Source organism: Aedes albopictus, chromosome 3 (assembly GCF_035046485.1).
Source record: "Aedes albopictus strain Foshan chromosome 3, AalbF5, whole genome shotgun sequence".
Lineage (NCBI taxonomy): Eukaryota > Metazoa > Arthropoda > Insecta > Diptera > Culicidae > Aedes > Aedes albopictus.
This window is the reverse complement of record NC_085138.1, coordinates 278,271,836-278,295,571: the sequence shown is the minus strand read 5'-3', so window position 1 is coordinate 278,295,571 and position 23,736 is coordinate 278,271,836. Positions and strand designations below refer to the sequence as shown.

At 40.1% G+C, this 23,736-nt stretch overlaps 1 protein-coding gene and 1 long non-coding RNA gene across 2 annotated transcripts in view; one reads left to right on the top strand and one right to left on the bottom strand.

Moving 5' to 3' along the window:
• LOC115257403 (uncharacterized) overlaps positions 1-23,736 on the bottom strand; it is a 344,293-nt gene that overhangs the window by 188,734 nt on the left and 131,823 nt on the right. The window lies entirely within an intron of this gene.
• Positions 19,322-20,655, top strand: LOC134291216 (uncharacterized). The gene is made up of 2 exons (XR_009998979.1): positions 19,322-19,590; positions 19,656-20,655. It is a non-coding gene; the product is annotated as an uncharacterized LOC134291216 (long non-coding RNA).

The following is a 23,736-nucleotide window of genomic DNA, read 5'->3' as shown; positions in this document are numbered from 1 at the left end:
GAAATTAGTGATTTATGTTACAATAAATGACTTTTTTGTCAAAAAAGAACTTTTTTTAAACTTATTCATATTCAGAATAGCTTCATAACTTTCCAACCAAGGCTCCACAAAAATGTTAGAACAAAAAATTTACGGGAAGTCCTAGTGGCAATCGATTGTTTAGAAGCAATAATTTCAGCTAAGTGAGAAATACATTGCAAATTCTTTAAAAAAAATAAGGCAAAACTAACTTTTTTCTAAAAAAAATAATAGATTAAACTCATCCTTAGACATCTATGAAAGAGTAAAGTAAGAAGTTTGAAATCATTGCGACGCTTAGAAGTTCCTGGTATGTAATTACAATGTAGTACCCAAGTGATCAATTTCACCCCGCTGATCAATTTGACCCCGGTTTACGGAATTTGTTTTAAGATAGGTAAGGCTGCAAATATGTATTTGTGCCGATTTATTTCCAAAGTCGGTATAAAATGGTTGCCAAACATCTGTAAAAAATATTGCGTAAACCGGGTGTTGTTAATATCAGCAATCGATTTACGGTACATGTTTTATAGCTACCCTTGTTACAAAAATCATTAGGGGGACTCACTAAACAGATTGATTTGCTGCGTAAGCCATGATTTTCTGCTTATTTGAAATGTTTCATGATTTTGCGGATGGAATAATCGAAGATTGCTATGGTGATTGCGACGTTTAATCAGTTTAATCAGTTTACACTGTTTAGTGAATCCCCTTATTGTAACAAAATAACACAATCTCTAATAATTTTGTTTTTTTTTCCCATCTGGTTGGGTAGTTACTACCATATATTATTCCAACGAATTATTTTTGATGAATAGCGACACAAGTCGAACTAACACACATACTGGCCTCTCGACATAAATAAATCGGGACACCTTAGATCATATCAGATTCCACATCAACTATCTAAATAAAACTTCGCCAGACCAACTATGCAGTGCCAATTCACCAGGTTTATGGTCGTCTTTTTAACCCACGATTGCGGCCCACGCATCATAGATCCCGTTCCACCTCGTTAATCCAGATGCCGTTTTCGATCGAAATGCTCGTTGTGTACTACCAATTTATGGTTAAATAATTCTAGTGGAGCTTCCGGAAAATCTGCCATTATTTTGCTGTGTTTCTACATATCGCCAAAAGGTCGAGAAAGTCATAAGCTGACTTAAAGTCAATGAACGGTTGGGAACCCCAACTTGAGATTTGCCTTTTGAATAATTTTCTGGTCCGTTTCCTAGGCATCGTTCTGATCGGCCTGATCTACACAAATTAACGTAGCGGTGATCAATTTTATGAAAGATTAAGAATTTTTATTTACTTGTGCATTATTTTGCTATGATTTTTTTTCTTAATGTATACAAAACATTCATAAGAATTTTTAGCTGAACTCTTTTGGGAATAACGAGCTTTTATGAGGACTACCCTAAAATTTCCTGGTTCCAGTATGCAGTCCTTTTTAAAGTATCCTCCAATACTATTCGCTGGAGCAATTCCTCCTGGATTTCTTGAAATAATTTTAAAAAATCATCATGTAATCCTGAAGAAGTTCTTGGTCTTCTTCTATTAAGATGATCTAAGGATTTCTGAAATTTCCGAAGGAACTCCTGAATGAATTTTCGAAGAGCACCTGAGAGGAATTTCTGAAGAAATCACTTGAGAAATTTCTGGATCAAACTCTGCAAGACTTTCCGGAGGAATTCACGGAGCAATTCCTGGAAGACTTCCTGGATAAATCCCTGAAAAAACATCTGGATTAATCCCTGGAGCAATTTCTACAGGAATGCCTGGAGAAAGCCCTGTAGAACTTCAGAAGGAATTCCCGAAGGAATCCCTGGAATAATTCTGAAAGTATACCTGGAGGAATTCCTTAATAAATTATTGTAGAAATACATAGAAAAATTTTGGAAGAGATCTCATAAGGAAATCCTAGAAGAAATCCAAGATAAATTTCTGGAGGATTCTTTGGAGGATATTCCGAAGAAATTCCTGGAGGAATTCTGGGAGGATTCCCTAGAAAAAAAGTCAGAAAACACCTCTTGTAGAATTTCTTGAAGAATTTTAGAGAAATTTCTGGAGGTGAAATTCTTGAAGAAAGCCCTGAAGCAATTCCCGGCAAAACCTCTACAGAGAATCCAGGAGGAATGCCTGGAAAGACTTCTGAACAAATTCCTGGCGTAATTCCTGAAGAAATTCTTAGATGAATTCTTGGAGCAATCCCTGGAAGAATTCCTGAAGGAATACATTGTGAAATTTCCAGAGGAATTCAGGGAGGAATTGCTGGAGAAATTTCTAAAAAAAAACCCTAGAGAAATTCCAGGAGGATTTCCTGGAAGAACCCTTTGAGGAATTTCTGAATTATTCCCTGGTGGAATCTCTGGGAATATCCCCGGAGAAATTCACGGAGAAATCCCTGGAAGAATCCCCGAATCAATTCCTGGAGGAATAACTGTAAAATTCCTTTAAGGCGAAACTGGAAGCATTTCCTCACTTTTTGGTTTTTGATTTTTCATCAAATAACGAAGCAATATTTTCAAAATCGGTTTTCGTGCACATGTAGAGTATGGATCAAGGTATCTGCTGATTTTTTTATGTAGTGGAAAATGGTTTTTCGTTTTTGCAGAAACCATTTTTGAACAAAACTTCACGAAAAAATGTTTTTTGCAAAAATGGAAAACATTTTCCACCTCAAAAAAATTCAGAAGATTCCCTGATCCATACTCTACATGTACACGAAAACCGATTTTGAAAATATTGCTTCGTTATTTAATAAAAAATCAAAAACCGAAAAAATGATAAAATGCTTCCAGTTTCGCCTTAAGTACTTCTTGAGAATTGACTGGAAAAATCTAAAGAAATCCCTAGAGCATTTCCAGGAAACATTCCTGGAGAAATTGCTGCCATAATTTCTCAAGGATGTCCAGGAGCAATAACCGGAGGAATTCCTGAAGAAATTCCTGAAGTATTTCCTGAGAGGGATGGATTTCTGGAGAAATTTCTGGATTTCTGGATGTAAGACTGAAGGAATTTCTAGAGGTGTTTCTGTGGGAATTGCAGGAGGAAACTCAAGAGAAATTCTTGAAAACATTATTGGATGAATTTCTAGAGGAATCTCTAGAGGAATCTGCAGAGGAATTCTGGGAGATTTCTATTGCTGTTATTTTTCTATTTCTAGAAAAAAATGCTTGAAAAATTCCTGGAGTTCTGGAGGAATTCCTGGAGAAATCCTCGAAGGACTTTCTGAAAGAAATTTGAGGAGAAATACCTGAAGGAACTTCTGAAGGAATACCTGGGAAGTTCATGAAGATATTCCTGAAGAATTTCCTGGAAGAATTTCTGAAGAAACTCTAAATAATTTCCTGGAGGAATCCTTGGAGGAACTTCTGGGGGATATCCTGAAGGAACCTTCGAAGGTTTTCCTGGAGAAATCCCTGGAGAAATTCATGGAGAAATCTCTGGATCAATCACTGAAGCAATTTTTGATGGAATCTTAGGAAAAAATCCTGGAGGAGCTACTGACATAATTTCTGAAGGATATCCAGGACCAATTCCTGGAGGAATTCCTGAAGAAACTCCTGGGGTAATTTCTGGAGGAATTCTTGGAGGAGTTCCTGGAGAAATTTTTAGAGGCATTTCTGTGGGAATTGCTGGAGTAATCCATGATGGAATTCCTGGTAGAGGAAATCTTGAAAGAGTTACTGGATGACCTTAAGAGAAATCTCCAGAGGAGTTCTGGGGGATTCCTATTTCTATTATTTTTCTATTTCTAAAAAAACCCTTGAGGAAATCCTGGAGGAATTTCTTATGGAATTTATGAAGAAATTCTTGAAGAAATCCTCGACGGAATTCCTGAAAGAATTCCTGGGTGAATCCTTGAAGAAATTTGCGAAAAAAATCCTGTTGGAATCTCTAGAGGAATTCACGTAGCAATCCCTGAATTCCTGGAAGAATCCTTAGAGGAACTTCTGGAGGATTTCCTGCAGGAATCTTCGAAAGATTTCCTGGAAAAATCACTGGAAAAAACCCCAGAAAAATTCGTGGCGAAATTTCTGGAGAAATCCTTGGAGGAATTCCTGAAAAATTCCTGGAGAATTTCCTAGAGAAGTTTCTGGAAAAAAATCCTGGATAAAACCCTGGAGGAATGCCTAGGAAATTGCTGAGGGAATTCTTGAAGGAATTTCGGAAACAATCTCTGGATGAATTCTAATGAAAAATACTGGATGAATTTGTGGGGGAATCTCAAGAGACACCATGGTAGAAAACCCCTCAGAAATTCCTGGACGAAATTTTAGAGAAATTTCTGAAGGAATTCCTGGAGAAATCTTCGAAGGAACTTCTGAAGGAATCCCTGAGGGAATCCTTGGAGAAATTCGTGGAGAAATCCGTGGAAAATCCCTGAAGAATTTCCTGGATGAATTTTTAGCGGAAATCCTGGAGGAAAATCTGGAATAATTCTTAGAGGTATTCCTGAAAAAATCCAAAAGGTATTCCTACAGAAAATCCTAGGTAAACTTCTGAAGAAATCCCTGAAGGAATTCCTGGAGAAATTCCTGGATGAATTGCTGACATCATTTATGATGGAATTCATTGCTTAATTCCTTGTAATTTTCCTGGAGGAGTCCCTGAAGAAATTCCTGGAGTAATTTATGGAGGAATTTCTCGAGGAGACCCTGGAGAAATTCCTGGATGAAATCTGGAGGAATCCCAGAAAGAATTCCTGAAGCAATCCTAGGAGAAACTCCTGGACGAACTCCTGAGGAATTCCTGTAGGAATTTCCGAAGGAGTCTCTAAAGAAATTCCTGGAGGAATCGCTGAAAAAAATCCTGGAGCAATCTCTTCAAGAATCCTAGCAGGAATCCCTTGATGCTTTCTTGCAGAAGTATCTGTGAAAAATTCTGAAGGAATCGTGGGAGGTATTCTTAAAGCACTTCTTGGAACAAGCCCTGAAACAATCAATTTCGGAACACTGCAACGTGCCCATGGAAAAATTCACGAAGGAGAAACTTCTGGAGAAGTCCTTTAAGAAATTTTTGAAACAATCTCTAGAGAAGTTCCTGAATGAATGGTTAAAGGAATTTTTGAAGGTGTCCTTGAAATAATTCATTAAGAAATCCCAGGTATTTTGCCCTTAGCATGACGTTTGTTTAGAGAAGAATTGAAAACTAGTGAAAATTAGTGTAGCAGTCAGACCTGCAATTTTTCGACAGGCCTTTATATGATAGCGATATTTTACTTTTCTCATTATATATATAGATTCATTCGGAAATTCCTCTCTAGAGCGCCGGTGCCCGTGGCGCAGTTGATTCCACTTTCGCTTAATTAGCGGATGGTCATGGGTTATTGCCTGCCCCTGATTTTTAATTTCACATAATACATATGAAATTGGAGCCAGAAATTTCTTTGAATATCTTTGCTAAAACTAGTGTGCATCCTCATTATGAGAATATCTTTCTGACCTTCACATTTTTCACGAAAACAAAAATCTGCTATGAGATCAACGAAACTTCAACAATAACCACGCTAAAATATTCATTCTACTGGAATTCAATCTCTTAGAGCAACCCCTTGGACATTCGCGGTAAATATTTCTGTAGATAGTCTTGAGGAATACTCTCAAAGTGTTCCTGAAATGATCCTTGATCCTTGAACTTGGATGCTAGGTTTGTACCTTTCTATCTGGCTTCAATCTTGTGATACATCTAATAAAAAGTCATACCGGAAGTCACTATGTACACTTGTGCCATGTGGTGATGAAATTCGGAACTTATTGACCTGGAAGTACTCGTAGTCCTGAACAACTTTACCGAAGATCGCACCTTCCTATCAAGGCTTCAATCTAGTGCTATATCCCACCAAAGTCGTACAAAATGACCCGGAACCCAACCAAAATCCTTCTAATTATACTTAATATAAGCACAATCGTAAGCTTATTCCATTTTGTGCGAATAAGTATTATTCAGAGCCTTATTTATCATGATGCATTAGCGTACGCTTTTCATAGCGATAATGAACCATCCAACCAGAAAAATGATTGTAATCCATTAGAGAAGAGCAAGGCGCCTGTAGCGCATTCTGGTGCTCTGGTCTCAACCGAACAGAAAATAATAAGGCAGGAGTAGCTTCCAGCTAGTATTTGAAGCAGAATCGTTGCAATTGAATATCTTTCGTCCATTCCACACCCATTTTTCGACGCATTTTCTTGAGCAGAGGCGGATGGTTGGAGTAGCTGTGCTCCTCCGGTACCGAAGTGGGTGGGAGAAGCAGAAAAGGAATTCTGGCAGGAAGAGTTATGCTAACGATACCATCATGAAACTGGGAATGAATTGATGGAATGACGGGAAGACTGGCGAAAGAAACCCTAGTTTTTGTGAGAAACTATCATCAAAGCACTTTTCCTATTAGGGTATTTAGGGTATATAGAGGTAATCTTCCACAACTTATTCTCTACCTTCTACACACTTATGAATTTCAAATAACTCAACGTACATATGTACAGATGGGTAAATTATTGGTTAAATTGGGAAAAAATCCACAGCTCAGGTGAGATTTGAACTCACGACCCTGAGTTCAAATCTCACCTGAACTGTGGATTTTTTCCCAATTTAACCAATAATTTACCCATCTGTACATATGTACGTTGAGTTATTTGAAATTCATAATTGACCACACGGATTGGTATTACCGAAAATTTGCACTTTGAGTGAGTCGTTCTACACACTTAAAAAAAACTATGTTTATGCGTCATACTTTGGTTTATGAGAATCTCATAGAAAATTACATCTTTCTTTCAAATTTGAATTTCAGGCCAAACATATCTAAAGGTCCTATCTGCAGAAGATAGGCTCTCTAAAGTTTCTCTCTCTTTCGTTAATATATCAGCTGTTTTTAAGAATTTTTATTGTCTCCTTGCAAAGAACGATGGTCAAAGCAATCGTTTTGAGTTGTACTGCAAAAATAGTTGAAAAAAGTACCATTACATTGCAATAATTTAAAGACAAAGTAAACGAAGAGAGCCTCTCAAATGCAGATAGGATCTATTGAAATGTTTGGTCTGATTTGTCAAGCAGGATAATGTTATCGACCCATTAAAAAATAGAAATAAGAAATGGCAAATTGCACCACTTGGCTTTATTTAAGTTTATCAAGACAACATATACAGTAAGAGGACTTAAAATTATAGTTTGAAGTTATGTAATATACATGCACACGTAAGACTGTCTAAGTCTCCGCACTTCAACTTACCCCAGTATACTCTTCTTAATGCTCAGCACCACAGATCAGGGAGTTGAGAATGCGAAAATGGGAAACAGAAGCATACCCAATTGCAAATTACAAGGAATGGCTCGTTAATACGCCTGCAGAAATGGTTCGCCGCGCGCGCCGCATCGGGATCCTATTATTCGCTGAAGAATCTTCTGTGTGCGATTGCTTATTATCGCTTTTTGTACAATTCTCGGTTGGATCTCTCTCTAGAGGGGATGTGCTTTGATTTGAGCCACGAGTCGACCACAATGACAGATGGAGAATACAAAAAAAAAACACGACGGAGAGACATGCAGTTCCGAGTACCATCATTGCCGGACAAAACAAGATGCTCGCGGTCGTTAGCATTAAAATAATAATTATAATTAGCGAGGGAAATAATTATTGCGATTATTTTCCAACTCATTCATTTGAGCGGTTCATGTGGGCTCTATTGCGCCATTTGAGGAAGAAGCGGCAGCGAGCGCGGGAGCCGGCAGAACCGCGACAATTCGAGCGCACTAAACGGTCGCATTTTGAAGTCTTACCGAAGAGCAATTTCGACGTCATTGTCTTTTATGGGCTTAATTATGTGGAACACTTGTTCTGGGAGCGGGATGATGAAGCATCTTCCTAATGACTGTGTGGCGCCTTTAGAGGAACGAGTTGTCGGTGACCGTTTAGAATGATTGTCTATTACGGGAGGCCATGTAGAAATGAACAAGCTCTCATCGGGGCAGTAATCCTTGAAGGGATTTTTTAGGATACATACACGTAACGATAACGGCAGTATGGATTGAACCCATTGAGCAAACTTTGATGCTAGCCATCGTTTATAGCTTGAGTTTGTAGTTGATTCAAATTTTGTGAGCATGCAACTGTTTCAAATTTGGTCATTTATGAAGTAAGTATTGTGCTTCGAAAAAGGACTGCTGAATATAGATACAACGATGTTTTAGTAGAATATTAAAGAATGTTTGTCCATTTGGGAAATTTGTGCCTTTCTCTAGGGCTGCAATATTGTAAGTTCTCGTTTTTTTTCCTCCAAGCTATGGAGCCACTTGACCATCTCTGTCCCCTGGAGGCACATAACTGAGCTCGAACCACCCGTATAGCGAATTGGGAATGCTGGGTTCGATTTTCATCGGACTACGTGGATTTCTTCTCATTATTCAAATCTCAATTTGTTCATCAAACACGTGTTTCTGTTGTGTGCATGAATGTCAGAGCACTCAAACGTTGTAATTTATTTCCATTTAACAAAAATCATTTTCACGGCACAAGCCATTAACTGACTTCTACATTGTTAGATATTTAATAACATCACCTAACGCACCTGAAATTGTCCGTATAAAACGATGAGCAGAACAATATGGTTTTTTTTTTCGATTTGTCGATTGATTACAGTAAGCTAATGTGGCTGCTAAGCTACTTGCTTAGTGCATTAAACAGTGTACATTATTTACGTGTTACAATCTGATCGGAGCATTGTACATTGCTCAGTTAGATTACCAAACGCATAGGTACCACCGGACTTTGATCGGTGTTTCAATTGAATGTTTTTTTTTGTCCTGTTGACGTTGAAGTATTTTAAACTTGAAGATACATTATTGCACTATGGGAAATGGTTTAGCAGTCTTAGTGGAAATAAAAAACGTGTTGTTTAAATCTTTCCCAACGTTTCGGCCCGTTTGGGGTCTTTTTCAAGGGTGCGACTTGTTACTGTTTTTTGTCAATATTGGTTTGCCATAACGTTTTTAATTTCCACCAAGACTGCTAAGCCATTTCCCAAAGTTCTATATCATAACAGTCCCAATCCGATAAGCATAAGAGCCATATTACATGATTTAGACTTTGAACTTCATAAAACAGCAGCTATCTTGAGTTTTGGGTTAACATCTTGGACTTTCTAGTCATCGCTTTTGGAGTTTGGACACCTTCACCATTTCAAATATTAAAGTGTCCGGATTTTAACATCCATCTTTTCGAAAATGATTTTAAACATTGTAGAAAATCTCCACGTGATTTCAATACCTTAAGCATGACAAAACGCGTTTTGGACATTCAGCTTGACGAAGAAGAGTGAGACTTATCATCAAAAGTAACATATAACTCAAAAGCTAGACTTTACAAATACAGACGTGAGTGAGAAATCGGCAAATTGGAGTGGAATTTGCGATAAGACTCGAACTCACGACTCCTACTTACTAGAACAGGAGCGTTACCACTACACCACGAGAAAGTTGAAGATGTAGTGATTAACCTGAATTCAATTTCAAGGTTTTAGAGAAATAGACTCCTTGAAACAGTCGCTATCTTGAATTTTGTGCCGTAATCTTGGAATTTCTGATTGCCACTTTTGGAAACCGGACATCTTTCCCATATCAAATATACCCATACTGCATGGTTTAGAACCTAAAATTTATTAAAATAGCCACCATCTTGAATTAGGCCACCATCTTGGATTTTGAGCAGCCATCTCGGGTGTTTTGATCGTCACTTTTGGGCCCCGGACATCTTCCCATAAAAACATACCCATAGGAAGACTTTCTGTAAGGAATTCGTGGAGAAATTTATGAATGAATTTCTGATATTTTTTCCAAAATAAATCACTAGAACTTTTTTCGAAATAATCTTTGGACGAATTTGTGTACTCATCCATGAATCAGTTTTGGAAAAAAAAAACAATGATGGATTTTCTAACGGAAATCTTACTTACCTTACCGGTCAGGCTAAGGCCGGGGTGGCCTCTGCTGTACATAGTAGCCGCCTCCATTCCACTCGGTCCATGGCTGTTTGTCTACAGTTCCGCACTCTGCGTAGGGTCCGCAGATCGTCCTCCATTTGGTCGACCCACCTAGCTCGCTGCGCTCCACGTCTTCTTGTACCGGTCGGATGACTCTCGAGAACCATTTTAGTCGGGTTGCTATCCGACATCCTGATGACGTGACCCGCCCACCGTAGCCTCCCGATTTTCGCGGTATGGACGATGGTTGGTTCTCTTAACAGCTGATGCAGCTCGTGGTTCATTCGCCTTCTCCAAGTCCCGTCTTCCATCTGCACTCCGCCGTAGATGGTACGCAACACCTTCCGTTCGAAAACTCCAAGGGCGCGTTGGTCCTCTGCACGTAGGGTCCATGTTTCGTGCCCATAGAGGACGACCGGTCTAATCAGCGTTTTGTAGATGGTTAACTTTGTGTTACGGCGAACTTTATTCGATCGTAGAGTTCTGCGGAGTCCAAAGTAAGAACGATTTCCTGCCACAATGCGCCTCTGAATTTCTCTGCTGGTGTCGCTGTCGGCGGTCACCAGTGAGCCCAAGTACACGAATTCTTCAACCGCCTCGATTTCATCACCGTCGATATGAATTCGGGGTGGCGGGCGCGGTGATTCCTCCCTGGAGCCCTTTGCCATCATGTACTTTGTCTCCGGCACATTAATGACTAATCCGATTCGCCTGGCTTCACTCTTTAGTCGTATGTACATTTCCGCCATCGTCTCAAATTTACGAGCAATAATATCAATATCATCGGCGAAACCAAGCAGCTGAACGGATTTCGTGAAAATCGTCCCACTCGTGTTTATCCCCGCTCTTCTTATTACACCCTCCAAAGCAATGTTGAACAGCAAGCACGAAAGACCATCACCTTGCCGTAGCCCTCTGCGAGATTCGAAGGGACTCGAGAGTGTCCCTGATACTCGAACTACGCACATCACTCGATCCATCGTCGCCTTGATCAACCGTATCAGTATATCCGGGAATCCGTATTCGTGCATAATCTGCCATAGCTGTATCGATTGTATCATACGCCGATTTAAAATCGACGAACAAGTGATGTGTGGGCACGTTGTATTCGCGGCATTTCTGCAACACCTGGCGGATGACGAACATCTGGTCCGTTGTAGAGCGTTCACCCATTACTCCAGCCTGATATTGCCCCACGAACTCTCTTGCAATCGGTGATAGACGGCGGCATAAAATTTGAGAGAGTATCTTGTAGGCAGCGCTCAGTAGTGTGATCGCGCGGTAGTTCCCGCAATCCAACTTGTCGCCCTTTTTGTAGATGGGACACACGATACCTTCCATTTATTCCTCCGGTAATACTTCCTCCTCCCAAATCTTGGTAATGACCCAGTGTAGTGCTCTCACCAGTGCTTCTCCACCGTATTTTAGAAGCTCGCTTGGTAGTTGATCTGCTCCAGCGGCTTTGTTGTTTTTCAACCGGCCAACCTCCTCCTCAATCTCTTGAAGGTCAGGGGCCGGAAGTCTTTCGTCATGTGCACATACTCCTAGATCTGTTACCACGCCACCTTCGGTACTTGCAACGTCGCCATTGAGGTGCTCATCGTAATGCTGCCGCCACCTCTCGACCACCTCACGCTCGCTCGTGAGAATATTCCCGTGATTATCTCGGCACATGTCGGCTTGTGGCACAAAGCCTCTGCGCGAGCGGTTCAGCTTCTCGTAGAACTTTCGTGTGTTCTTAGCGCGGTACAGCTCTTCAATCGCTTCGCGATCTCGTTCTTCCTGCTGGCGCTTCTTCATCCGGAAGACTGAGTTCTGCCTGTTCCGCGCCTGTTTGTAACGTGCCTCATTCGCTCTCGTACGGTGTTGCAGCATTCTCGCCCATGCTACATTCTTCTCGTTTTTCAACTGTTCACATTCGCCGTCGATAAGCATAAGAACAGTACATGATTTAGACTTTGAACAACATAAAACAGCAGCTATTTTGAGTTTTGTAATAACATCTTGGACTTTCTGGTCCTCGCTATTGTAATCTTCACCATTCCGAATATAAAAGTGTCCGGATTTTAACATCTATCTTTTCGAAAATGATTTTGAACATTGTAGAAAATCTCCACGCGTTCTCAATACCTTTAGCGTGGCAAAACGCGTTTTGGACATTCAGCTTGACGAAGAAGAGTGAGACTTATCATCAAAAGTAACAGAAAATTCAAAAGCTAGACTTTACAAATACAGACGTGAGTGAGAAATCGACAAATTGGAGTGGAATTTGCGAAAAAGTTACTCGTCCTCTCGGTGAGACTCGAACTTACGACTCCTATTTACTAGAACAGGAGTGTGACTACTACACCACGAGAAGAGTCGAAGATGTAGTGACTAACCTGAATTCAATTTCATGGTTTTAGAGAAATAAACTCCTTGAAACAGTCACCATCTTGAATTTTGAGACCTAATCTTGGATTTTCTGGTAGTTACTTTTGGAAACCGGTGATCTTTCCCATATCAAATATACCCATACTGCATGGTTTTAAAACCTAAAACTTATCAAAATAGCCACCATCTTGAATTAGGCCGCCATCTTGGATTTTGAGCTGCCATCTCGGGTGTTTTGATCGTCATTTTTGGGCTCCAGACATCTGCCCATAAAAATATACCCTTATGAAGACTTTCTGTAAGGAGTTCTTGGAGAAATTTATAAGTAAATTGCTGATGATTTTTCTAAATAAATCACTAGATTTTTACGAAAGAATCTTTGGACGAATTTGTGTACTCACCCATGAATCAGTTTTGAAAAAAAAAACAATGAGAAGTTTTTAGAGGAATCTCTATAGGAATATGTGAAGAAACCATTTCAGCAATTTATAAATAAATCCCTTAAAGAATATATGAAGGAATTTTTAAAAGAATTTCTTGCTGAATCTCTAAAGGATTTTCTCAAGGAATACCTGGAAGAGGAAACTTTAGAGAAATTTCTAAAAAAAAAAACAAAATTCAGAGGTTTTCGAACAGAATTGCTAAAGGAATTTCTGAAGAAATCCGTGGAAATTTTCCGGAAGTGTTCCTGGAGTATTTTCTGAGGGTCATGTAGTGTTTCATAAAGGACTCTTTAAAGATGTTTGAGTAATCTTCTGAGAAATAACTGAGTAAATTTATACAGGAATTTGTGAAACACTCCGTAGATTTTCTTAAAGAATCTCTGGAGAAATTTATGAAATTTATTAAATAATTTATGAATGTGTGGAGCACTTTTGAAAGGAATTCATGGAAGATTTTCTTGAAGAAATATGCGGAGGGTACGGACATGAATTCTCGGTTGGTTGTATTGAGAAATTCGTGGGAAAGAATTTCTATTGGGTTCTTATGGGAGCTGTTGAGGAATTTCTCAAACCTTTCAAAAAAATAATCCTGATCAAAATACAAGGGAAGTTTCTCAAGGAATCCCTGGAAAATTTTTTGAAGAAATCACTGGAGAATTTTCTAAAGGAATCCGTATGAGATTTTTTTTTATCAATTCCTGCATTTGGCACACACTTAAAAATTCTCAATTTTGATGGAGAAGTAATGGAGGAAATTGACGTAATCGATCATGACACAAACAAACATATGGTTTATTTTTACGTTTTTGAACACGTGAACACAAAAACTATCATCGTCAAATTCGTTTAGGATTTGTTTGACATATTTTTAAGCGTGCGCCCAAAGTTACGATAATTTAATAAGATATACTGAAATAAGATACCTGGTCTTTATTGTGTTTTATAAGAAGACAAATCTGGGGTTAGATTTCTGATAAACGAATGGGGTAATTGAGGTTATGTTACTGCCAAAAAGACCCATGCAGTAAAATTACAAACAAGCTCGAAAACGCCTCTTGTAAAAATAAGATCAAACTTAATTTTGTGTCATTTAACTCGCTGCTATGTGTCGGAGTAAAATGACACAAAATTACATGAGTTTTTCAAAGTGTGCAGAAATCTCCTGAAAAATATATTAAAGGATGTCCACTATCAATTGCATCACAGTAAATAGTGTATAACATTTGATTGCATGCATCAAAATGGCTTATTTTTCAACCAGCAACAGTTTATTATGTGTAAATGATGCCACGCGTACGGATTCGAACTACTTGGAGCCCCGCGTCAACTCCAGGCACTTCACAACAAAACAAATCAAAATATCATTTGCCGCATATTTTCCAAACGCACTTCCGTAGGTAATCATTTCCGCAACGAGACCCACAGTCAATAAGCTACACGTTCACTCTGAAGCCGCACAAGTGCTCGAAACAACTTTTACACGCAGACGGGTGCACTTCGTCAACACAAAGATGGATGCCGAAGTGATTTCCCATTTGATTTTGCTGGAAGTTCAGCACTGGTGCTGAGAATTGGTGCTGGACTATGTGCAGTAAACTCGTTCAAAATCAACTTTACGGTAGAAAATCTTCATAAAAATCACTGTTAACAACATTTTTTTTTAGTTTTTATTTTTGTTTATTTTAACTTGGATGCTAATTCTACACTCTGTCAACAACAAGTTTACGCAATAAAGTATCTGATTCAAAAGAAAGAAGTGGACGAAAACGGTCGTTTTGTTGAGAATTTAGGCATTGAACAATTTTGTTTACATGTTGTGCCGGGAATGGGGTCAAAAACCCTATCTGTCAAAGAATAAGCAAAATAGAGCGGAATTAAAAGGTACAAAGCTAATTTACCCTTTCTTTGGAGGTTTTGTCTAAAAGAATCCTCGGTGATACAGAAATTTCTGAATTAAACTAAAAAGGTATCTCTGAAAATAAAAATCTTGAAAGAACGTTTAAGGCCTGCCATGGAGAATTTTCTAGAAGAATTGATCGAGAAACTTCCGCACGAACCCCTCTAATTCTGTCCCTTCTAATTGAGGGTCCCAGAATCAAAGGGGTGTAAGTGACCATTTTGTCGAATTTGTGCTGAGTATATCATAAAATTCTTCAAACTTCATGCTTTCAGGAAGTTTTTAAAGATTGTTGCTACGATGATTGGAAAAATTACAATAAATCATAGAAAATGGGATTGATTTTGAACCTCCATACATTTTGTATGGGATGAAAAATTGATCAAAAACTTTAAACCTTATTTACTCGAAAGTGGGTTTTTGTCACTTACACCCCTTTGCTTCTACTAGATCAACTACCAAGCGAGCTTCTAAAATACGGTGGAGAAGCACTGGTGAGAGCACTACACTGGGTCATTACCAAGATTTGGGAGGAGGAAGTATTACCGGAGGAATGAATGGAAGGTATCGTGTGTCCCATCTACAAAAAGGGCGACAAGTTGGATTGCGGGAACTATTGCGCGATCACGCTACTGAGCGCTGCCTACAAGGTACTCTCCCAAATTTTATGCCGCCGTCTATCACCGATTGCAAGAGAGTTCGTGGGGCAATATCAGGCTGGATTTATGGGTGAACACGCTACAACGGACCAGATGTTCGCCATCCGCCAGGTGTTGCAGAAATGCCGCGAATACAACGTGCCCACACATCACTTGTTCATCGATTTCAAATCGGCGTATGATACAATCGATCGAGAACAGCTATGGCAGATTATGCACGAATACGGATTCCCGGATATACTGATACGATTGATCAAGGCGACGATGGATCGAGTGATGTGCGTAGTTCGAGTATCAGGGACACTCTCGAGTCCCTTCGAATCTCGCAGAGGGTTACGGCAAGATGATGGTCTGTCGTGCTTGCTGTTCAACATTGCGTTAGAGGGTGTAATAAGGAGAGCGGGAATTAACACGAGTAGTACGATTTTCACGAAGTCCATTCAGCTGCTTGGTTTCGCTGATGATATTGATATTATTGCTCGTAAATTTGAGACGATGGCGGAAACGTACATTCGACTAAAGAGTGAAGCCAGGCGAATCGGATTAGTCATTAATGTGTCGAAGACAAAGTACATGATGGCAAAGGGCCCCAGGGAGGAATCACCGCGCCCGCCACCCCGAATTTATATCGACGGTGATGAAATCGAGGCGGTTGACGAATTCGTGTACTTGGGCTCACTGGTGACCGCCGACAACGACACCAGCAGAGAAATTCAGAGGCGCATTGTGGCAGGAAATCGTGCTTACTTTGGACTTCGCAGAACTCTACGATCGAATAAAGTTCGCCGTAACACGAAGTTGACTATCTACAAAACGCTGATTAGACCGGTAGTCCTCTATGGGCACGAAACATGGACCCTACGTGCAGAGGATCAACGCGTCCTTGGAGTTTTCGAACGGAAGGTGTTGCGTACGATCTACGGCGGAGTACAGATGGAAGACGGGACTTGGAGAAGGCGAATGAACCACGAGCTGCATCAGCTGCTAAGAGAACCAACCATCGTCCATACCGCGAAAATCGGGAGGCTACGGTGGGCGGGTCACGTCATCAGGATGTCGGATAGCAACCCGACTAAAATGGTTCTCGAGAGTCATCCGACCGGTACAAGAAGACGTGGAGCGCAGCGAGCTAGGTGGGTCGACCAAATGGAGGACGATCTGCGGACCCTACGCAGAGTGCGGAACTGTAGACAAACAGCCATGGACCGAGTGGAATGGAGGCGGCTACTATGTACAGCAGAGGCCACCCCGGCCTTAGCCTGATTGGTAAGGTAAGTACCCCTTTGCTTCTAACCCCCTCAATTAATTACAAGTTTTTTTCCGTATGTTTAAGACATACCAGCGAATCATTGACCAATCCAAATTCCTGTGTGGTAGTGGTTTGTGTTCAGATTTCCCGTGTTATTCTGTCTGTAAGAACTTTGAAACATCTTTTGTTCTCACGTATATGGATAGGCTTGCAGTAGGTTTAGTGAGACTTTTTTTTGGACAACTCAATGTAAATGCCGCATCGGCGCAGTTGGTAGTCGAGCGTGCGACCGTGTTGAGCTCTCACTCATACTAAATTAGACACCAGCAAACAGACTGTTTGGTGGCTAGGTATGCGGAGTGCTAGAGTAAGTCCTCTCCTCTTCTTGGCGTAACGTCCTCACTGGGACAAAGCCTGCTTCTCAGCTTAGTGTTCTATGAGCACTTCCACAGTTATTAACTGAGAGCTTCCTCTGCCAATGACCATTTTGCATGTGTATATCGTGTGGCAGGCACGAAGATACTCTATGCCCAAGGAAGTCAAGGAAATTTCCTTTACGAAAAGATCCTGGACCGACCGGGAATCGAACCCGTCACCCTCAGCATGGTCATGCTGAATACCCGTGCGTTTACCGCCTCGGCTATATGGGCCCTTTGCTAGAGTAAGTCTTGGCTTCATATAAACAATTCGCTCTGACTTGTAGTTACACGCTAAGAAAAAGTTACTCTAAAATAAGTAAGATTCACACAAAACCGAGCTAAACTGGAACAGCTCAAAAATTAGTAAATTGCATTTCCAGCGATAGCACTGACCCAAGTGCAAAAATCCAAACAATCTAAGCCGTATAATATTTTTCACATCTGCAAGAATATTATACGACTTAAACTGATGAGATTTTCGCACTTGGGCCAGCGCTAGCGCTGGAAATAAAATTTACTCATTTTTTAGTTGTCCCACTTTAGCTCTAAAATGAGTGAATTTTCTGATCGTGTAGTGGGCTCAAACGCAGGTGGTGTGTGCATCTAAGCCTAAGTCTAATTAATTACAAGTTTTCCCGTATGTTTCAGACATACCAGCAAATCTATTAAATGCCAGTAAAGGGCAATATATAACATTGAACTCTCAAATCTCAAGTATCTGATGAAATTCATGAAGAAATTTCTTAAGCAATTCTCGCAGCATGATCATGAGAGAAATTTCTAGGTGAATCCATAGTGGAGTTTCTGATGGAATTTCTAAACCAAATTTGTATGCACTGGGACTATTTCTTGATGAATCCATGGATAGATTTCCAAATGAATACCTGGAGGATTTTTTAACGGGGCCCCTGGAGAAAATTGTGAGGAAATATCTGGACGAATTTCGGTGGAAAATTGAAAGGAGTCTAAAAATCCTTCGTTTTCTTACTCAGTTTCCGTTAAAAGTGGAACAACTCATTGGCAATGGGTTTTCCCACTTTTAGCTGAAACTGAGTATGATAACAAAGGATTTTTCGGTTTGTGAGTAAGACCAACTCAGCCACTGAGTAGAAATATTTCTCGGTGTACGCGTATGGAAGCAAAAGGTTGTTTTTTATTCTTCAACCACTTAACCTAACTTACAGGGGCACTGCGTGAGCGATTCCAATTGGCGGCTGCACTTACACTTTGTACAGCGCCTAAATGTATTCTATTCTAATTCAAACTAAACACCGTATCTAACAAAACCCACGAACGGAGAAAATCGAAGGGGAAGTTCGCTGTTCCCATAGCAACTCATACATTGGGCATTTCAGAAACGTGAAAAATCCGGGTATTTTTTTACAAATCGTCCCCAAAAATGAGTGATACAAATAGTCCTTAACAAAATTCAGCGCCTCATGTGAAAATCTCTTTTTTGTTTACTATGTTTCATACGGTGTTTGGTAAAGTTAGGCTTGAATTCTACTGTATCGAACTGGTTGCCGTTGAGTAGCTGCCACTTTTCTATCCTGTCCATGGATAGAATGATGAGCACGACGATGTTGATGTGTGCACAGTTCGAAAAAAAAAAAACCTGTAAAATTATGACGGATCGAATGTAACAAAAGAACCCCGTCATATATAATGAAAATTTTTGTGCGATCTTAAAATTACATTGCAGATATCTGTTAGAAAATATAAAGTAATATTGAGCTCCAAGCGAGAATTGAATTGAGATCCTTGGGGTGTGAGTAGCACGCCCGAGCTCTCTCGGCTATCTCATCTTCTTGAATAGCAGACAGTCAAAGTCAAACTGCTTCTATCAAAATGCACCAATTTGTTGGCCTGCTTCGGCTTCTGCTGATGACGGAGAGCGGCAGGCATGATTTATAGCAGATGCGAATATGCTTCAAAATCTGTAAACAAGCCGTCTGACCAGCAGCGGGTTGCTCGGCTGACGTCAAATGCTGGTGATTTACAATTTTCTGCCGCAAATTTCAATTGATCGTCAATTTACGTGCTACCAGAGATGAATGTTCTGTCACAAATTATATATCTGTTGTAAATTTCATCAGAAAATACGGTAAATGTTCGGTTTATTTACCTATGATTAACGAACCATCCCTTACGTGCGCTTTTCAACAAGTAGGTAATCGCATGCTGCACTTCAAAAGACTTTCCGCAAACTGTAGGCAGGGATGGTAGTGTATTATCTGTGCATCTCAGACAATAACTAGAGAGATGAAGTAGGCTCAGTGTACCACGCTAGCCATAATGGCGGATGCCATAAAAAAGTTTGACAAGAACTGTGCCCTACGCTGAACTGAAATTGACGAAATTATTCTTAGCAAGCTACGATATCTTAAAAAAACCGTGTTGTTGTTCGCTGTCAGACGAGATTTTTTCGCTTCAATTTCTTTTTTCATTCCATCACTTACGATTTTCTTTTTTTTTAGGAAATGGTACTCGAGTTTCAGTGATCGCATTCCTTATAGTGACCGGAAGTTAAACCTACATCAAAACCAAACGTACCGCTCACCTTCAGCGATCACATTTTTGTATCATTCTCTATTGCTGAACTTTTTATTTTCAGATAAAATCAGCTTCCGTATCCACACCGTATCCTGGCATTCGTTTGGCTTGTAATACGAATAAAATAGTGGCCCAATGCTGCTTCTCGAGAACGTTATGGTTTACAAACTTAGGAACGCTTACAGATGAACCTTGAGTTGACCTTATGTTCTACTTAACCCAGAACATATCGTTTGCGTATCAAATACATTGAAGTAGAGATTTCCCCGGACAGGGACAGGTCGACGCCGCATGATCCATGGCAGGGCATAGTGGAAAACTATAATTTCGTTAGATAGAAATATATGTCTGGGACCTAGACGTGGATTTTTCGGGGCTTGACCCTGTCTGGTCTAATAAGCAAAGCGCTTGAGGCTCCCCTTTTCTAATAATTAAAGACAAAAATGGGCATTTTAAAAAAATCCCTCCGTCCTCCCTGACGTTCAGGCGTCTCAGTTGTGGTCAATATCGTTAACTATCAAAACCATCGAAATACATTTCCTCTTTGCTTATACCTCATATGGAAAGAATTGTAATATGAGTAGCTCAAAAAGGTAGTGGCGGCAATTATCCATACGCTCTGCGAAAATAATAGGCAATCTATACCTGCTCAAATATTTGGTACATTCGGAGTTGACAACAACGAACCCAGCTTTCCAATCAAAGAAAATGTTGCTTGATATTGGCTTCTTGGTCGCTTAGATGACAGTCAGTGGGCGAAGAGAATTTTGTAATTTTCCTATGAAGATTTCTGTTTGTGAGGGCTAGTTAGAATTCACGTGATTCTTCATGATTGGTATGGGGTTTAAGAGATTCTTGATTATTAGGTATTTGGGACAATTTCAATGAGAATTTTTGAGGATTTTGAATTATGGAGTTCAACGATGCACCTAAGGGAACTGACGAAAATGCGCGCTCCTTTGCCTAACTCATCAAAATCGTTTCAACGGACAATGCTCCAAAATTATTTCACGGGATCCAGTTTCATATTCAGTTACACTAAACCTAAAATAAAATGCAAATTAAATAAATACTCCAAAATAGCTAATGAATTGAAAAGTCTTCAGTATCGCCATTTGAATTTTTTCACAAACTAGCGGTTGGTTAGGTGACATCAAAATCAACAATCACATTTTTGGTAAACTCAAGGTTTGCTGACAATGTTTTCTTGAAATTTCAGTTCAATGCACGGGGCACAGATCTTGTCAATTTTTTTATGGCATCCGCCATTATGGCAAAAATGGAAAGCTGGATAGTACCTCAAATTCGCCATAGTTGATTTTCAACCTTTAAAGATACAAATCAACAAGAAAAAAATAGTGAACAACAGATCACGATCACAAAAGATGATTGCAATCATTCAAACTTCACAATTTGCTCAAATGATGGTAGAAATAAATCATTTTCCTTAACTTTTCGGCCTCCTTGCACCCTATTTCGCCATAGTGTACCAGTTATGGCAACTCCCATAAGGAATGCATGTAAATAGTGCGAAGTGGAACCCAAATTAACAAATGTGTCCATAACTGGTACAGGGTTCCTATCATTGGCACACGCCGTAATAAATACTAAAAGTAGTTTTGGCTCCGTTTTTATATTTTTCCTGTAAAGTATGAAAACTAATCAATCATTTGACTTATTGTTTACATTCGTCGGTCTTCTTCTTATTTTTGTAGAAATAGTTTTTCTTAGGTGGTGCGATAACTGGTACAGGCACCCTATTCCTTACATTCCTTGCGAGGATGAAAAAAATCGAACTTTTTTCTGTTGCACAATCTGAAAGTATACTAGGGTATGAGGGCCATCAGGAATCTCACGCTCCCATATTCATCCTATTCGAAAACAAGCGATTACGGCACCGATTGTTTCCGTTCTTTTTGCGTATGGCGTGCTCATTTATTGTAACAAAATATACAAAAATAAGAAATAAAACATACCGCGCTTCGGTCCTTTGTTTTTCGTAAGATGAAAATGGGAGCCACATGCTTAATAAGGGAACCAGTTCCATAGCTAGACAGCAGGCATTCTAAATTTCATAAAGATTGGAGCACTAGAACCAAAGTTAGAGCCCATAGTAGCGCGTACCCTCCATAAGGACAAGGCAAAGCGTGAAATTTATACGCGATTTTTTCGAAATTATCTCTTAAAAAAGTGTCATTGCAGTGATCACGATATCTAAGATACTAGTTGACCGATTTGCAAACGTTTTTTTAAATTATTCGTATTTGAAATCTCGAGGTACTGAAGGGTTGTCATACGTTGCAGGCACCATCAAAATTTCATTTAAAATTGAATACTTAATCATTTGTATCTTTAATTGATTGACCCTTGATATTTTTACTTAAAACAAAAGTGCACCCAAGTACTTAACTCATCAGGTTACCAACCCTCAAATCTGATTGTCATTGTCCCTCAAAACACATGGTCGACCGGTCATTAACAGCGAAACGGGGCGATTCAAGCAGTAATACAACAACTCATCACAACACACCTTCTGCTGCAGTTAGCAATCGAATTTTGTTTTTTTTTCAGCCCATTTGCCCCATTGACACAGTCAGTGCTGGAGCGAAACGGTCGGTGGCCGCCCGACCACACATCACGCTTCAGAGAAGTGACCGGCCAGAGGTACCGCCGCGCCGTGCCGTGCCGCCGTCGCTATAAATTGTGCCATAATTTCAAGGAAATTAATCAAAATCCGCATCACGCGTGTTAATTAATTAGGGTATTGGTTCCCTTCTTAAGCATGTGGCTCCCATTTTCATCCTACGAAAAACAAAAGATTAAAGCGGTGTTTGTTTTGTTTCTTATTTTTGTATTTTTGCCTTTCTCGTACACCAAGGTGTACCGAAAGGCTATATGTTCACTCCAAAAACGAAAATTTGATAGAGCCTCCGGAGGGGTCAAGTGTTATATACCAATCGACTCAGCTCGACGAGTTGAGATGATGTCTGTGTGTGTGTGTGTGTGTGTGTGTATGTATGTGTGTGCGTATGTGTGTGTGTGTGTGTGTGTGTGTGTGTGTGTGTGTGTGTGTACAAAAAAGGTCACCTAACTTTTAGATAGTAAACCTCAACCGATTTTAACGACCGAAGGTTCATTCGACGCGGAATCTGGTCCCATTGTTTCCTATTGAAAATGGCTCGGATCGGTCCAGCCGTTCCGGAGTTATGGCCATTTAGGTGTTCCGGATCGGTACCCCAGGAAGGGGCCAGATATGAAAATGCAACAAACCCATGCATGCGACCCATCAAACCACGGCATTTTCGATTATCTGATGAACGGGAAGTGGGAAAATAGTCTCAGACTATATCTGAACCGGTAGTGTTCCGGAACCGGTTCCGGGCCTGCAGGAAGTGACCAAATATAAAAGTGAACATAACCCATGCATGTGACACATCAAAGAGTGGCTTTTTCGATAACCAGTTGAATGGTAAACAGGAAAGTAGTTTCAGACCAAGTTTGAACCGGTAGTGTTCCGGAACCGGTTCCGGGTGTCCTGCCGGAAGTGGTCAATTAAAAAATTGAACCAAACCCATGCATGCGACGCATCAAAGAGCGGCTTTTTCGATAACCAGATGAACGGTAAGCAGGAAAATAGTTTCATACCGTACCTGAACCGGTTGTGTTCTGCAACCGGTTCCAGGTATCCCGCCGGAAATGGCCAATTAAAAAAGTGAACCAAACCCATGCTTGCGACGCATCAAAGAGCGGCTTTTTCGATAATCAGATGAACGGTAAACATGAAAACACCTTATCTGAACCGGTTGTGTTCCGAAACCGGTTCCAGGTGTCCCGCCGGAAGTAGCCAATTAAAAAAGTGAAGCGATATATCAAAGAGCAGCTTTTTCAATAACCAGATGAATGGTTAGCAGGAAAAAGTTTCATACTGTATTTGAACCGGTTGTGTTCCGGAACCGGTTCCAGGTATCCCGTCGGAATTGACCAATTAAAAAACTGAATAAAACCTATGCATGTGACTCACCACATAGCAGCTTTATCGATAACCAGGTGAACGGTAAGCAGGAAAATAGTTTCAGACCATATCTGAACCGCTTATATATTAAACTGACGAAGTTGAAGGGGTGAATCCAACTGAATGCGTC